The sequence below is a fragment of the Pinus tabuliformis genome, chromosome 8, assembly GCF_031772625.1.
Source record: "Pinus tabuliformis cultivar Carrire ecotype Pingquan chromosome 8, CPIR1, whole genome shotgun sequence".
Taxonomy (NCBI): Eukaryota; Viridiplantae; Streptophyta; class Pinopsida; order Pinales; family Pinaceae; genus Pinus; species Pinus tabuliformis.
Genome location: NC_142294.1, coordinates 285,883,058 through 285,900,309, shown reverse-complemented (window position 1 = coordinate 285,900,309; position 17,252 = coordinate 285,883,058).

Here is a 17,252-nt window from a genome sequence, read left to right as displayed (position 1 = left end):
TCGCTTGTCTTAGAGGTGTCTGTGTCTTTGGAGCCTTCCTTTCCACTGATAATGGAATCGAATTGATCCCATTGTTTAAGCAATTCAGGATCTATGGAGGTCTGTTTGTGTTGCTCCGTCTGGGATTTACTCTTCTCCTTTTCTTGTTCCAACCTCTTTTGCTCCTCCAGCTCTTTCCGTTGCTGCTCCTCTAACTCCTTTCTCTGTTTCTCTTCTTGCTCTCTTCTTTGTTTATCCGCTAATTCCTTTTTCTGCCTATCTGCCAGTTCTTTCTTTTGTTTTTCTTCTTCTTCCTTCTTCCGTTGTTCCTCCATCTGCTTCTGCTTTCTCTGTTCTTGTTCCTTCTGCTCTTTCTGCTGCTTTTCTATTTCTTCCTTCCTCTGCTTCTCTGCCTGCTGCTTCTTTTGCCTTTCCTCCTGTTGTTTCTTTTGTTCCTTAGTTATAACAGGAGGTTGGCTTGTCTGTTTCTGACCAGGCTCACTTGAGGAGGACGCTGAGGTTAATGACAATAAATCTAGAGGTAGAGTTTGCAACCTCTGCTCTCTAAGTTTATTGAACTCAGTTAAATTCTCATCATTGTATTTCATCCTGGCAAGCTGTTTGGTTTGGCTTATTGTATCGGCAACTGCGAACAGGTCATCAAACTCATCCTCTTGATGGTCAATCTTTGTCAGTTTGGCCTGTTCTAGGGCAATGAAAGAAGTCTTCCTTGGATCATAGAGTCTGGCTGGCATAGTGGGCAGGGATAAAGCTTGCATCTTTATAGCCTCCTTTTCTGCATGCTGAAGATTATGCAGAGTAAAAACACCCATCCTCAAGGGAAAAGGGGGCCAGCCCCTCTTCTTCTCTTTCTTGAGAGTTTGGGTTACACTCTTGGCCATAATTTGGTAGGAGATCTCTCGGGCTAACAGTTTGTCTGGAACATATAGAGGGAGAACATGCGGCTTGGCTTGGCTTCCATAAACTCTAATATAGGTAAAATGCTCCTCTCCAAACCAACTTGCGACAGCAGGTAAGTCGAAGGAAGCCAGATAGGAGATTTTGGGAATGGGCCGATCAAAAATGGAATAATGAATGGGAACCATAAAACCATTGCAAATTTGATGCAAATGGTCCTTGTAAGAGGATTTCCACAGTTTCTGATGATACAAATGAATGGGCGAAGGGTCTTGGGTGGTCCATCTCCAACCGAGGATGGGAAACTCAGAGTTAAAACACAATGTGTCCATAATGTAGGCACTATAATAAAATGGGGGGATTTTCCTTTCGGTGACTACAGATTTAGCTCTAAAATCCCGAACAGCTACAGTCAACTTATCAGAAAGAATGGTGGCCCAATCCATGATTATACTATTAACAGCGGCCTCCATCAGGGGAACCATTTCTATATCAAAATTGGCAGAATCATGTAATCCCCATAGCCTACACATCATAATTCCCGCATAGCAATAGGGAGAAGCCAAAGAATCAACAGAGTACTTACCCGAGCTTTCGTGCTTGTGTTTGGCCGGGTTCTGCCTCCAATCCCGAATGGGCTCGGATGGTACTTCATTTTCAGCTGCAAACTTCTCCACGAAGTCTTTGTTGTAGATTTTCTCTGGCTCAGGCAAATGATACATTTGCCTTAGGTGTTCTGGCTTAAACGACCCGAAAATCCGTCCGTCTCTTGTGTGGAACGTTCTGTCAATGATTGGAATTTCCTCGATTGCCCATCGCACTACATCAGTGTAGGGAAGGACTTGCTCTCTGGCTGCTATTCTGTGAAGAAAGGAATCGGCCAACTCTTTGAGAGTTGCATCGGACTTTTTGAGTGAGTCCGCAGTAGCCTCTGTCACTGAAACTTCCGGTTGCTTAGCTTCTAATAAATTATATGTGCCCTGCCATGTAGTCTTGTTAAGACCAGTGCACGTAGTGTCTGAAATGAGGCCTTTCTTCTTATCTGTGGCAGCTTGCCCTGCTACAGGTGTAACAACAGAGCCCGTAGTCCTCTTGGGTCTTTTCCCCATCATGCTCAGGCTTCTCTCAAAAGACGAATTCTACACAATTGCAAGAGAAATCGTAACAACATAATAACAATGACACTTCACAGCGGGATAGATATATCATTTGAAGCGTGCTAAGATTAATTTTCAAAAGTGGCTGTGGATCCAATCGCTGAGAGGATATTGCAGATGCATTAATGGTGATTTGAGGCCTGCTACCCATTAAATGTGATGATTACACCGTTATCCGGGTGAATGACTCCCTTAAGCGTGCAACAGATATTCTGGCGGTTAAGCGCTGGTGTTCATTAATCGAAGGGGCAAAATCTTTTAAATACACACGCATTACCTTATCCCTTGCATTTAACGGCATTTTGGGATTCGCGCTTTGTCAACCGGATATGAATATAAAATTAAAGCTTTAAATAATGGCTTTTAAGCATGCTGATCACCGATGAGCGATATCGCATCGCTTCGGGGAATAAGTGCTGCACAATTATTACCAAAAGATCCTGCCGACAGCCGATAAGCGATATCGCATCGGGCTAGCGCATGGAAACAGAGCTAGGTGCATATAAAGTGGTTTGGGGGTTACCGATTGCGATATTGCATCGCATCGGGGGTAGGAACCGGGTGCCTTACTGAAGTGCATGGAATTCTGCCGACGGCCGATAGCGATATCGCATCGGGTCGGGATTTATAACATAAAGCGGTTCCACATGAGGTATCGCCGATATCGCTTCGCGTCGGGGCATGAGTTATGTGCCGTTACTTGGTGTGCATGTAACATTGCCGATCACCGATAGCGATATCGCATTGGCGGAGACCAAAATGCCATTTGAATGCATGTCTCATGTTATTGCGATATGCGATCTTGCGATCGCTTTATCGCAATAACAAAAGATTATTTATTTGAAACATTAATATCAAAAAGGCTTAAATACATGAAAACTCATTTGATTATCCGGCCTTTTTTGCACATACAAGCATTGATGCCAAAATTTTAAAAGGGACCCATAATCCCTTCCATATGTTAATTTTTGTAAATAAGAATGATATGAAATGGGGGGTTGTTGTAGGGCACAACAATTGGCGATTCGCTGGAAGAACCAGTTATCTCTAAAATTAAAACAAACACTTAAGCTTTTTTGAAAATAGAAACTCAATCAGAAGGGAAAACTTCTAATTTAACTGGATATTCGCGCGTTCTGAACCAATTGAACTTATTCTGTCAACTTCTTTCCTTTTGGTTTCAAGAAAAATAAATACATCCTAAGTCTTTAAAATAGGCCTTTTATTGGTTTATAATGATAAAACAAAAACTTTCCCAAATCAGCTTTTATAATTAACTCCTCTGTCATAGGTAGAGCCTCTGTTGCCAGCAAACGTTTATAGTCTCGACAGGGATACCTTTTAACCATAGTATTGTTCGCTTTTCCATTCACATAAGAGTGTAGTTAACAGAATGAATCTAAAACATGTTCCCATATTTTATTTATCATCTGTTTTTTCTTCTTTATCATTGATAAGATAAAAAGCCATTGTCCTGGTTTGGTGGCCAGCTGTTGACAATGCCATTCACTGGTAATAATTTAACTGAACAAGCTGGCTCGAGATGAGACCTCTTGTCTTGAAATTTCAAGCCATTACCCTGTTGTGGTAGGCAGTATTGGTAATGTCATTCAAACTACTTTCCTATGAACATGGTAAGCAGGCTTGTAATAAGACCTCTTATCTTTAATCTTTTTATATTTTAGAATTACACTCTGAGTAACTATAAACTTTAGTGAATGGGGTGAACAATTTTCTCCTTAAGAGCAGATGGATGACAGGTGAAGAGTTGAAGATACTGAAAATGGGTCAGCTTCTATCTCAAAATGGATAACCTCTTGAGACCAGTTTTGAAAACCGAAAATGATTCACAGAACTTTTACCTCTTGAGAAGAGTTTCCAAAACGTTAGGTTGTGATTTCAGAACACACAGATATCTAGTTTCCTAGAAATTCCTTTTGGTTGAGGGTTCTACTATCTAAAAGCAAATATTCATATTATTTTACGAGACAGCTTCTTCAAACCAAGCAAAAGGTCAATGGGGATACTCTACAATTTTATTTCCTACTGATCCTACAAACTAGACAAATCTACAAAGAGGAGAAGGGATTACCTTCTCAATTGAAGAATTTCTTCAAGATCAGGCCATTAACAGGGAGAGAATCTCTCGCCCCTGATAAGTCTTGCAATAAAAAGGTCGAATGGCCTATCTTCTCACAGATCTGAAATGGTCCAAGCCACATTTTCTGAAATTTGGTATGCTTACCTTTATCTTCATGGGCCTTGTCCCATTTGAGAACTAAGTCACCAACTTGAAAGTGTTTGGAACCGGACAAGGTTAAATCAAAGGATGCTTTGATGATTTGTTGATGTTTGGCATGAGTGATTCTGGCTTTTTCCCTTTCTTCTTCTAATTTGAGAATTTGTTCATGTCTAAGTTGGATAGAGGAAGAAGGAGTCTCTTCAATGTACTGTACTAGGGCTAGAGAGGGTAAAACAAGATTCGTAGGCAATACTGCTTCTTTTCCATATACCAGATTAAATGGGGAGGAACCTATAGAAGCCTTTTGTGTAATCCTATCAGCCCATAATGCAAACACTAAAGATTTGTGCCAGTTTCTATGATTCTGTTCAACAGTTCGCTTAATAATTTTGATGAGATTCTTATTAGTAGATTCTGTTAAACCATTTCCCTGGGGATAATAATTAGCAGAGTATTTCAGTTTAAACCCCCTCTTAATAGCGAAATCATATATAGCATTTCCTGAGAAATAGGAAGCATTATCAAATACGAGAGCGTTTGGGACACCAAACCTGGTAATGATGAATTGGTCTATGAACTCGATGATTGCCTCTGAATTTGCTGCCTTCAAAGGAATAGCCTCTACCCATTTGGTAAAATAATCGGTAGCAGTGAGGATATACCTATGTTGTTTGGAAGATGGAGGAGTAATTTCCCCGATGATATCTAATCCCCATTGTTCAAATGGTTGTTCAATGTTGACAGGTTGCAGAGGGAAAGTTGATTTCCATTGTCTCCCACTAGAAGTTTGGCAATTGAAGCATTTTCTTACGTATTCATGAGCATCTCTAAACAGTGTAGGCCAATAATATCCAGCATGAATAACTTTGTGGGCTGTTGTGTCTGCTCCAAAATGTCCTCCCGCTGGCCCATCATGTAGGTCCTGTAAAACCTTTTGAGCTTCAGGTTTCTCAAGACATCTTAACAGGATAGAATCATAATTTTGTCTAAAAAGCACATCATCAATGAGAGTAAAATTCTTCGCTTTTAACCTAATGGCCCTTTTATTTTTGTAAGATAAATTTGGAGGAGCATAACCGTTCTTTAAATAAAATATTAAATCTGCATATTGAGATTCAGAATCAGTGACACTTATCTGATTGATTAATTCAGTCTGATCCATATCGCTTGATTCAGGAATGTTTGATGCTCCTGCCAATATCCTGCAAAAACCTTGGCCCCTAACAATCTTTGCTGGCTTTATTTCTAAGTCATATTCTTGAAGCGTTGTGACCCAATTGGCCCTTCTTTCACCCAGTTCTCTTTGAATTAATAGTTGCCTTACCGCTGGGAAAGGGACTATAACTTTCGTGTGAGTTTTCAAAAGAAAGGGCCTATAATGTTTGACTGCTTTGAACACAGCAAAGGCTTGTTTCTCCACATCGGAATAATTTAGTTCGGCACCCTGAAGATTTGAGCTACAAAATGAAATGGGTGCTTCCAAGCTGTGAGCATTTGGCTGCGTGAGAACTGCAGCATAGGATACATCGGACGCAACGGTATACAATGTAAAATGATTAGAAAAATTGGGAGTATTCAAGGCTGGGGCATTGATTATTGATTGCTTGATAACATCAAAAGCTTGCTTTTCTTCTGATCCCCACTTGAAGACTGAATTCTTCTTGATCATTGTCTGAAGTGGTAATACAATTTGAGAGAAATCTGGAACAAATCGTTTGACAAAATTAATCTGACCCAAAAATGACTGCATCGATATTTTATTGTGTGGGAAAGGGATTTCAGAAATTTCCTTAATCCAATCAGGATCAATATAAATGCCATCTTTGGATACTATAAAGCCTAAGAGTTTTCCTTGGTCAAGAGCAAAGAAAGACTTCTTTGGGTTTAGAGAAATACCATATCTTTTGCATCGCTGAAAGATTTGATTTAAGTCATGCAGATGATTATATCTCTTTTTAGAATATACAGTAATATCGTCTAGATAGACGACTACTGATCGATTAATTAACCCTTTGAAGGCTATATCCATGGCTCTCTAGAATGTCGCTCCCGCATTTATGAGTCCAAAAGGCATTTTCTGATATGCATAAGTTCCCCATTTTGTTCTGAATGTGGTTTTAAGTTGGTCATCAGGATGAACCAAAACTTGGTTATATCCGGAGAATCCATCAAGAAAGGACATCAATTCAGAGCCTGCTACTGATTGGAGGATTTGCTCCATAGTAGGTAATGGGAAGTTATCTTTCAAGCTCGCTTTATTCAGGTTCCTGAAATCAATACAGATTCGAATGTCGCCATTTTTCTTTCTGACTGGCACCATATTAGAGACCCAGTTTGAATGTCGGACTGGAAAAATAATTTTGGCTTTCAAGAGCTTATTAAGCTCCGACTTTATCTGGCCCTCCAAATTTGGATGTATTTTTCTTAACTTTTGCTGAATCGGTTTCTGATCAGGAAGCATAGGAATGGTATGCTGGATAATAGATGTATCATATGTCTTTAAGTCATCATATTTCCAAGCAAAGACCTGTTTGTTTTTTCTCAATAGTTTAATAAATGCTTCCTTTTCTTCCTGGGAAAGTCCTATTCCTAAGTTGATGTTTTGAGGAGCATCGTCAGTGCCTAGATTTATTAATTCAAACTTAAGGGTGGAACTTTGAAGCTTTGCATTAATTACAGGTTTAAACTTGTCTTTGATATCATAAAGGTCTTCAAGCTTCACCACGGGTTTGGGAATTGAATTTTCTTGAGGCGCTTGTTTCATCTGCAGATCGTGATCATCTTCCTCAATGACTTGATTGTCATAGGATTTTTCCGAAGTTAGAAACTGCAAGATATCTTCGTCATGGTTAAATACTCTCCAATTGGTGACATTGTCAGGAATTGAAGGCCTAAAAAGTAATTCTATAGAAAATCTATCAAGGCTATAGTCTTCGAAAGGTAGAAGCTTAGAAGCTACATTGGCTAGTAGGTCGGCTGCTGAATTTTGTGACCTAGGTATGGAAGAAATGTTGAAGGCTGAAAAGTGTGAGGTAAGATCCTGTACTAGCGATTGATAATGCTTGAGGTGACTTGAAAGACAGTGAATTGCATTTCTCACCTGTTTGACAATTATTTCCGAATCGCCGAACACTTTTAGATATCGCACTTCAAGGCCGATCGCTTTATATAAACCTTGGACTAAAGCTTCATATTCGGCTGTGTTGTTGGTACACTCAAATTCTAACCTACAAGACAGCATTGTCTTTTCTCCTTGTGGGCTAACCAAAATGCAACCTACTCCTGAGCCTTCGCTGGACTTAGAGCCATCAAAATATAAAGACCAAAATAAAGGAGTATTAACAAAAATATCTACATTATTCTCAGCATCATTAAAACATCTGGACTTATCTGTTTGTGAAAAATTTTCAATCTGAGATGTAAAATGATTGACTGAAAAAGGAGATGGTTGGGCAACAAAGTTGCCAAAGAATGATTCTGACGAATAGTTCCCCAAAATGTTGTTGTTGAATGCCACAGGTTGGTTTTCTTGCTCAAATTCAGTAACTGTGTGGGTCATATGCTTCTCCCGATCGATCCTTATCTGATTCGGCTTTCCCTTGTAGGGAAGCCACATATGTGACCAATCTGTGAAAATATACCCGTGCAGTTTTTCGGACCAATCTCTGCTTAAAATCAAACCGTAAAATTCAGGTATGTCGGCAATTAAGATGTCAATCCTCTGAACAATTCTGGGGTCGGCTGACAACCTGATGGTTACAGAATTAATTTCTCCCATAACCTGCACCTTAGTCCTATCCAACTGTACAATATGAATGGCAGACTTCTGGGGTTCAATATTCAGCTTAGAGCAAACTGAAGCTGGCATTATATTAGATGAGGCCCCTGAATCAATTAAACAGTTGTGCAGGTTTCTATTATAAATCTCATAAGTCAGCAGAAAAGGTGGAGTGTGAGAGTTTGATTTATCTCCGATTAAAACTGAATCGGTAATTTCAACCATACCTGCAGGAGGCTGGCCTGAATCGTTGGCAGCTCTTGCACTGGGAAGGGGAGTAGAGGGAACAGCATTTAATTCTTTAAGAAGTAACTTTTGTTGGTGCTTTAGTTTGCTAAGTTCAAACATGGTTATATTTGCCTTAGTTTTCTTCATGTCATCAACAATGTTATATTCCATTGAATCGGATACCACTAGTGTCTTGGATGTTGAAGGAGAACTAGAAGTTGAAGGCTGGTTTTGGGGAACTACTACAGGTGACTTCTTTGGGGGAACTTTTTCATTTGCTGTAGTAGCACCTGCGCTCCTCTTCTTTGAAGTTGCCTGGGCGGGTTCAGGAGTGCTTTTACTTCTCGTAGTAACCGGAAAGGCTTCTTCTTCATTCTCGGTATCAGAGTTTGGGAGTATAAAATCCCACATTCCGTGGCATTCAGCTACTTCTTCTTCATCATCGGTTTGTGAAGTCGTTTCCTCTTCCTCTTCTTCTTGGTCTGAATCTGCGTTAGATATAACATTGGGTGGCTTTGATTCAGTTTTTTTATAAGTTCTAAATGGTCTTTTGTTTGAAGTTTCGGCCACCTGCTTCTTTATCTCAACCATTTCGTTAGACAATGTTTTAAGGACCTTTTGTAAACCTTCCATGTCATACGGGTCCTTCGGGGTTTTTTTCTTGGAATCTTCTTTAAACGAGACTTTTTTGACTTTTCTATCTTCCAAAGCAGCTTTCTTTTCTAAAGCATTGATGCGCTTTTCAACAACAAGTGCCTCTCTCATGTTTTCAGCTAAGGTAGGTTTCCCAGCCCTGTCTACAAAAATAGCTATGTTGGCAGGTAGGGCTGTAATATACCATTCGCTTCGTATTTGTTCACTTGGTTTAGAAGCGGTAGGGATTTTATTCAGGAGTTTATTAAATCTAGCATTAAACTCCTTTATCGGTTCCCTATGCTCTATTCTCAGATTGGAGAGGTCGTTTATTAAAGTAGCTAAGGACCTGTCATCTCCATATTTGGTGAGAAACTGCTCTTGGCATGTGTTCCAACTGGTAATTGAACCAGAAGGTAATGAAAAATACCAGGATCCTGCTGATCCTTGTAAAGTGTAAGGGAAGAGTCTTACCACAACATCTTGTTCTGTCACTCCTTTTAGGTTAACTGCTAACATAAAGTTGTTGATGTGTTCTTCAGCCTGGGTCCCGTCATATGGATTGAATTTAGGCAGCCATTTTTCGGGAGCATCGGGTAGATCATGCAATGGTCCAGGCATGTTGACTGCTCCTGGTCTAGTCCATGGATCTGCCATTATGATAGCGACAATGGTTGAGACTACTGTTGGGATTCCAGATGTATGGGAAGGGATTAAAGATGAGGAGTGGATAGGTTGGGATATTGAGGCTTCTGATCCCTGATGAATGACAATTTGTAATGGGGGAGTGGATGGTTGACCTCGCAGAGGAGAAAATGCAATGGAGGACGTGGATGAAAGCTTTTCACTATCAGATCCTTCAGTAATTTTCTTTGCCTTTTTCCTTTTAGGTAAAGGAAACTCAGTGGGTTCAATACCGATTTTTTCGCTCTGAAGTCTGGTGAGAGGGTGAGTGAGGTTAAATTGCGAAGTCGCACTGCTTTCTGATACCTCAGATTTCTGTGGTGATATCGAGAAGCTCTCAAGTTTATGGATTAGAGACTGGACTTCAGGTGTTTCAAGAGCTAATTGTTCTGTGGTATGATGGGTTTGAGCAGTGGTAGTTGATTCCCCTTCTCCTTGTTTGGATACCGGCGAACCAGTATGCAAATAAGAAGGTCGAGGGGATTCGGAGGGGGATATACTCTTGGAATGGCTTATAGGTTTGGACTTATGTGCCATTCACAGTTGATGCCCTCCTTCTAGCGCCAATTTTGTTGAGGCCTCGAAAATCGCTGCTACAACAAAGGGGAAACCACCCGGTCCGGACCTTAGTACAGCTCCTTTTCCGTTTGGAATAGTGGCTCCGACTGGGGGTAATGGGACCAGTTTCCCAATAATGGATAAAAGTGGGATGGATGAGTAACTTATGATGGATGATGGTGATAAGCGAACAACTAAAAATATCGGCGTAATATATTAACTCTAATCTAATCCCGGGACTTATCAATCTTTCAAAGCGTAGCGTTTGATAATCTGTGCTTTAAGGCAGGCATATAGATGACTCTAACACTAAAGCATAGATGTTTAAACCATTTAAGATTGCTCTGCATAATTAGTTATGCAGAGCGATAATAGCGAATTACTACACATTGTCATTCATATCATTGCTACATGCATGATTAAAAGAAAGGGCATATCACAAAACATCCAATAGTGGAATGAAATGAAGATTTGCTGTTACAGCGCATACATGTATTCAACAATAGCAAAAATAATAACACAGCAATTCATATAAGAGGAAAGAAAACAGATGCAGATAAAAGTACCATGTAAGCTGTTTAACAATCCGATGTATTAATCGCTATGTCGCAGTCCTTCCTTTAAACCAGAAAGCATTCCAAACAAGAGAGAATAGTGTGCAATTGCATAAAACAGCCTTCTTATCAAATTAAGGACTATCGGTCGAGTTTCACAAAAGAATATAGGCTGAAGCACAGTAGTGCAAATTTCAGCCTTTAAGTCTATTACAAAATTTTATGACCCTTTCCAAAACAATGAAAGGGTCTATAAATACTAATCTAATCTAAATATATAAGAAAAACTGAAAAGCTATTAAATTGGCATCAATAAATATTTTCCATCTTTTTTGGCGATCTGGCAGTCGGCAGCAATGCTTAATTCGGTGGGCTCTTTGCCTTTAACACTCAGCTGACATATCGCCAGCATTGGCTCTACTTCCGGTGGAGTGTTGAGACGCGACATGAGCTGGGCATCATATGTGGCATCCTGAATGTCGGGGATTAGGCATCCGAGAGCATCTGTTAAACACTTAAGAGCTGACCTTTGAGTGTGTGGCTTGATTAGAAAGAGCCAATATGCGTCGGAGGTTAAAGTATTTACTCCAGTGATTAACTTTCTCTTTTCCTCCAGTTCATGATAACTTGTTTGTTCAATCATGTTCGCCGTGGTTATGCTTCCAGGTGTGCACTGAGAGATCATGTTGGCCAAATAGAGTGTATTGTTGACTAAATCAACAATATTGCTAGTAATCAATTTACACCTTGAAGTTGCCCTCTCCGCTTTCATCATCTGAGTGTTCCATTCCGTGAAGAGTATGTCCTTGAATGGCTCATAGATCCTAGGCAAATTCGCTGCTTTCCCCACATCAGTATCTTGCCAATCAAGATATGAGGCTATGGTTTCTTCGGCCTGATCTAGCTCATTTCTGGCTTTTTCTATCTGCTGACATACTGCTGTAGATACTTCACATAATGGCTCAACCTCGGTAAGTTGTCGGCATAGGAGTCTAACCAGAGATATTAATGCACTATTTATTTGAGCTGCCTCTGCTCTGAAATCTTCAACTTTCTTGGTGCCTTTGATATCTTCGAGCTGTGCTAACAGTTGAGCAATTTGCTCATCCTTTGACTTCGTCATTAGCTCGTTTGCCACTCTCAATTGTGTCAATGCCTCCATTAATTCTTTCTGCTTCTGGATTGAGCTCTGGTCAATCCTCTGTTTTTCAGTTTGCAGTTGCTGGGTCAATATATTGTTTGCTTGCTGTTGTGTCAGCAACTGCTCTTCTAACTGTGCTGCCTTGTTTCGCGCCTCTGCTACTTCTTCTTGCAATGCACAAATCTCCTGGTCCTTAGTCTTTAACAAAAGACTTACCTCCGATGCTTTATCAATAGTTGCTGTAGAATAAGCTCCCGCATACTGCGACAGCTTTGTCAGATCATCGGAGGGGTCCAATTCCTCCTTCCAGACTACATTCCCCGTGATTGTTTGCTCAGGAAAGATGGAAGGTTGATCAAGCCTTCGTCTCTTCCTTGAGCGCTTAACAACTGCTTTGTGCCTAGGGCTGTAGAAAACGTCCAGGGGAGGAATATCTTCCACCTGGAGCACAATCTGATCGGAAGGGTCTTTGGTGATTACCTCAACATCCTTTGAAGTGGGTGGGCCGCTGGTTCCGCTTAGAACTTGAGAAGAAGTGGTGTCTGGTGCGTCGCTTGTCTTAGAGGTGTCTGTGTCTTTGGAGCCTTCCTTTCCACTGATAATGGAATCGAATTGATCCCATTGTTTAAGCAATTCAGGATCTATGGAGGTCTGTTTGTGTTGCTCCGTCTGGGATTTACTCTTCTCCTTTTCTTGTTCCAACCTCTTTTGCTCCTCCAGCTCTTTCCGTTGCTGCTCCTCTAACTCCTTTCTCTGTTTCTCTTCTTGCTCTCTTCTTTGTTTATCCGCTAATTCCTTTTTCTGCCTATCTGCCAGTTCTTTCTTTTGTTTTTCTTCTTCTTCCTTCTTCCGCTGTTCTTCCATCTGCTTCTGCTTTCTCTGTTCTTGTTCCTTCTGCTCTTTCTGCTGCTTTTCTATTTGTTCCTTCCTCTGCTTCTCTGCCTGCTACTTCTTTTGCCTTTCCTCCTGTTGTTTCTTTTGTTCCTTAGTTATAACAGGAGGTTGGCTTGTCTGTTTCTGACCAGGCTCACTTGAGGAGGACGCTGAGGTTAATGACAATAAATCTAGAGGCAGAGTTTGCAACCTCTGCTCTCTAAGTTTATTGAACTCAGTTAAATTCTCATCATTGTATTTCATCCTGGCAAGCTATTTGGTTTGGCTTATTGTATCGGCAGCTGCGAACAGGTCATCAAACTCATCCTCTTGATGGTCAATCTTTGTCAGTTTGGCTTGTTCTAGGGCAATGAAAGAAGTCTTCCTTGGATCATAGAGTCTGGCTGGCATAGTGGGCAGGGATAAAGCTTGCATCTTTATAGCCTCCTTTTCTGCATGCTGAAGATTATGCAGAGTAAAAACACCCATCCTCAAGGGAAAAGGGGGCCAGCCCCTCTTCTTCTCTTTCTTGAGAGTTTGGGTTACACTCTCGGCCATAATTTGGTAGGAGATCTCTCGGGCTAACAGTTTGTCTGGAACATATAGAGGGAGAACATGCGGCTTGGCTTGGCTTCCATAAACTCTAATATAGGTAAAATGCTCCTCTCCAAACCAACTTGCGACAGCAGGTAAGTCGAAGGAAGCCAGATAGGAGATTTTGGGAATGGGCCGATCAAAAATGGAATAATGAATGGGAACCATAAAACCATTGCAAATTTGATGCAAATGGTCCTTGTAAGAGGATTTCCATAGTTTCTGATGATACAAATGAATGGGCGAAGGGTCTTGGGTGGTCCATCTCCAACCGAGGATGGGAAACTCAGAGTTAAAACACAATGTGTCCATAATGTAGGCACTATAATAAAATGGGGGGATTTTCCTTTCGGTGACTACATATTTAGCTCTAAAATCCAGAACAACTACAGTCAACTTATCAGAAAGAATGGTGGCCCAATCCATGATTATACTATTAACAGCGGCCTCCATCAGGGGAACCATTTCTATATCAAAATTGGCAGAATCATGTAATTCCCATAGCCTACACATCATAATTCCCGCATAGCAATAGGGAGAAGCCAAAGAATCAACAGAGTACTTACCCGAGCTTTCGTGCTTGTGTTTGGCCGGGTTCTGCCTCCAATCCTGAATGGGCTCGGATGGTACTTCATTTTCAGCTGCAAACTTCTCCACGAAGTCTTTGTTGTAGATTTTCTCTGGCTCAGGCAAATGATACATTTGCCTTAGGTGTTCTGGCTTAAACGACCCGAAAATCCGTCCGTCTCTTGTGTGGAACGTTCTGTCAATGATTGGAATTTCCTCGATTGCCCATCGCACTACATCAGTGTAGGGAAGGACTTGCTCTCTGGCCGCTATTCTGTGAAGAAAGGAATCGGACAACTCTTTGAGAGTTGCATCGGACTTTTTGAGTGAGTCCGCAGTAGCCTCTGTCACTGAAACTTCCGGTTGCTCAGCTTCTAATAAATTATATGTGCCCTGCCATGTAGTCTTGTTAAGACCAGTGCACGTAGTGTCTGAAATGAGGCCTTTCTTCTTATCTGTGGCAGCTTGCCCTGCTACAGGTGTAACAACAGAGCCCGTAGTCCTCTTGGATCTTTTCCCCATCATGCTCAGGCTTCTCTCAAAAGACGAATTCTACACAATTGCAAGAGAAATCGTAACAACATAATAACAATGACACTTCACAGCAGGATAGATATATCATTTGAAGCGTGCTAAGATTAATTTTCAAAAGTGGCTGCGGATCCAATCGCTGAGAGGATATTGCAGATGCATTAATGGTGATTTGAGGCCTGCTACCCATTAAATGTGATGATTACACCGTTATCCGGGTGAATGACTCCCTTAAGCGTGCAACAGATATTCTGGCGGTTAAGCGCTGGTGTTCGTTAATCGAAGGGGAAAAATCTTTTAAATACACACGCATTACCTTATCCCTTGCATTTAACGGCATTTTGGGATTCGCGCTTTGTCAACCGGATATGAATATAAAATTAAAGCTTTAAATAATGGCTTTTAAGCATGCTGATCACCGATGAGCGATATCGCATCGCTTCGGGGGAATAAGTGCTGCACAATTATTACCAAAAGATCCTGCCGACAACCAATAAGCGATATCGCATCGGGCTAGCGCACGGAAACAGAGCTAGGTGCATATAAAGTGGTTTGGGGGTTACCGATTGCGATATCGTATCGCATCGGGGGTAGGAACCGGGTGCCTTACTGAAGTGCATGGAATTCTGCCGACGGCCGATAGCGATATCGCATCGGGTCGGGATTTATAACATAAAGCGGTTCCACATGAGGTATCGCCGATAGCCGATCACCGATATCGCTTCGCGTCGAGGCATGAGTTATGTGCTGTTACTTGGTGTGCATGTAACATTGCCGATCGCCGATAGCGATATCGCATCGGCGGAGACCAAAATGCCATTTGAATGCATGTCTCATGTTATTGCGATATGCGATCTTGCGATCGCTTTATTGCAATAACAAAATATTATTTATTTGAAACATTAATATCAAAAAGGCTTAAATACATGAAAACTCATTTGATTATCCGGCCTTTTTTGCACATACAAGCATTGATGCCAAAATTTTAAAAGGGACCCATTCCATATGTTAATTTTTGTAAATAAGAACGATATGAAATGGGGGGTTGTTGTAGGGCACAACAGTAGGCAAGTTACTTTGACACTTTTTAGTATATTGATGAAATGGTTTAGACTAGTGAGGTGCTAAAAAGAGCATGAAAATCATGAATTCTTTTTAAACTGAAGAAATGAAACAATTTATGATGGTTTTCCCAAAGCAGAGCATAGAAGATGAATTTGGCTTATCACACCTTGAAAATCAAACACATTTAGAAGTGAAATGGATCATGGAAGATACAAAACATTCACACACATATAACTGAATAAGAAACAATATCAAAATACCATGTCATAGGAATCCCACCAAAATAGTTGCAACTCATCCAATATATTCCATGCCAAAGTCTGAAACACTAATACAATATCCAATGGAGTCCAACCTGTAGAATGATTGAAAAAGTACACGATATAGGCCTCAAAAAAAATCCTCCCAGCCATCAGGGGTCGAATCCATGAGAGGAGCAGTTCCACCAAAATCGGAACTGATAGCTAGAGTGTAGGGTGGCCAGAGTGACTCATCCCTAATTACAATGAACTAATTCATGACACCTCATAGAGTTTATTTACCTAATGTATTTACCCTAGGTAATAGTAACAAGACCATAATTAAATTTACATGATCAATTACATCAGTAAAAAGTTTATTTCCCAAGAGGAAAATCAAATCTGGAGAAGCACAAAGAAAAATTAGGAAATTGGTCAAAGGCGCAACACCATCTTCATACCCACTTTTTGCTACCTTCTCAGTGTCTCAATTGAGCACAGGATTTCTCGTTGGAAATCTTATCCTGTCTTGTTTCTAGATCTACCTTTAGTTTGCAAAATGGACTTGATTTGACCCCCCAAAATTTTATTCTCCCAAGATTGTTCAAACGCGCAGCGTAACACTGAAACGCACCCTCCATGTTGCATATTGATTTTTAGTGCCTTCGCGGTGTCCAAATTGAGCCCAAAATAGCTCGTTGGAAATATCTATCTCTTGGATACACAATGGACCTATCAAGCACTGAAAATGATCAAGTATAGCCCCCCAAAAATCAATTCTCCAAGACTAGTCAAAAGTGCAGAATGAGGGTGCAAAAATGAAGTGTGCTCTTGCAGACAACTTTTTGATGTCTTTCTCAATTCCAAATTGAGCTCATGATAGCGCATTGAAAATATCTTTCTTTCTAGTTATCATTTGACTCATCAAACAAGTCATTTGGACAGTCCATCTAGGAGAAAAATTGACTTTCCCAAGGTCACTCCAGAAATGCAGAAAACCTCTTGTAGCAACTATATTTTTGACATTTCTCCACAACCATAACACTTGTGTAAAAATTGAAGGAGGTGTTTCATCCTTGGCCTATTATGGAGAAAAACCTCTCCCACTTTTGTCAAATTCATCTATGTTTGGTCAGAAACATAGTTTGAAGAAAAATCGGCCCTATGTGTGGCAAATGATCTGTCCCTTGGAATGACTTCTTGAAAAATGATGGAGACATGATGTCTATGAGTTGGAATGGCCTCATACTTGCTGAAATTACCTCCCTTATGCCTCCTTTGCTCATATGTCTCTGATTCCATAGCAAACCGTAGCTCAATGTGAGAGGAAATTAGGGTTTAGTGTAGGTTAAAGAGGGGATTTGGGAGATTTATATGAATAAAGGGAAATAAAGGGGATAGTGATCCGGACTTAAACAGGAACACAACAAATTACAGAGATAACCATAAACACAGATATGCAGCGGAAATAATGCTTCATTTCATTAATGTAAAATACTGAAATATGCTTA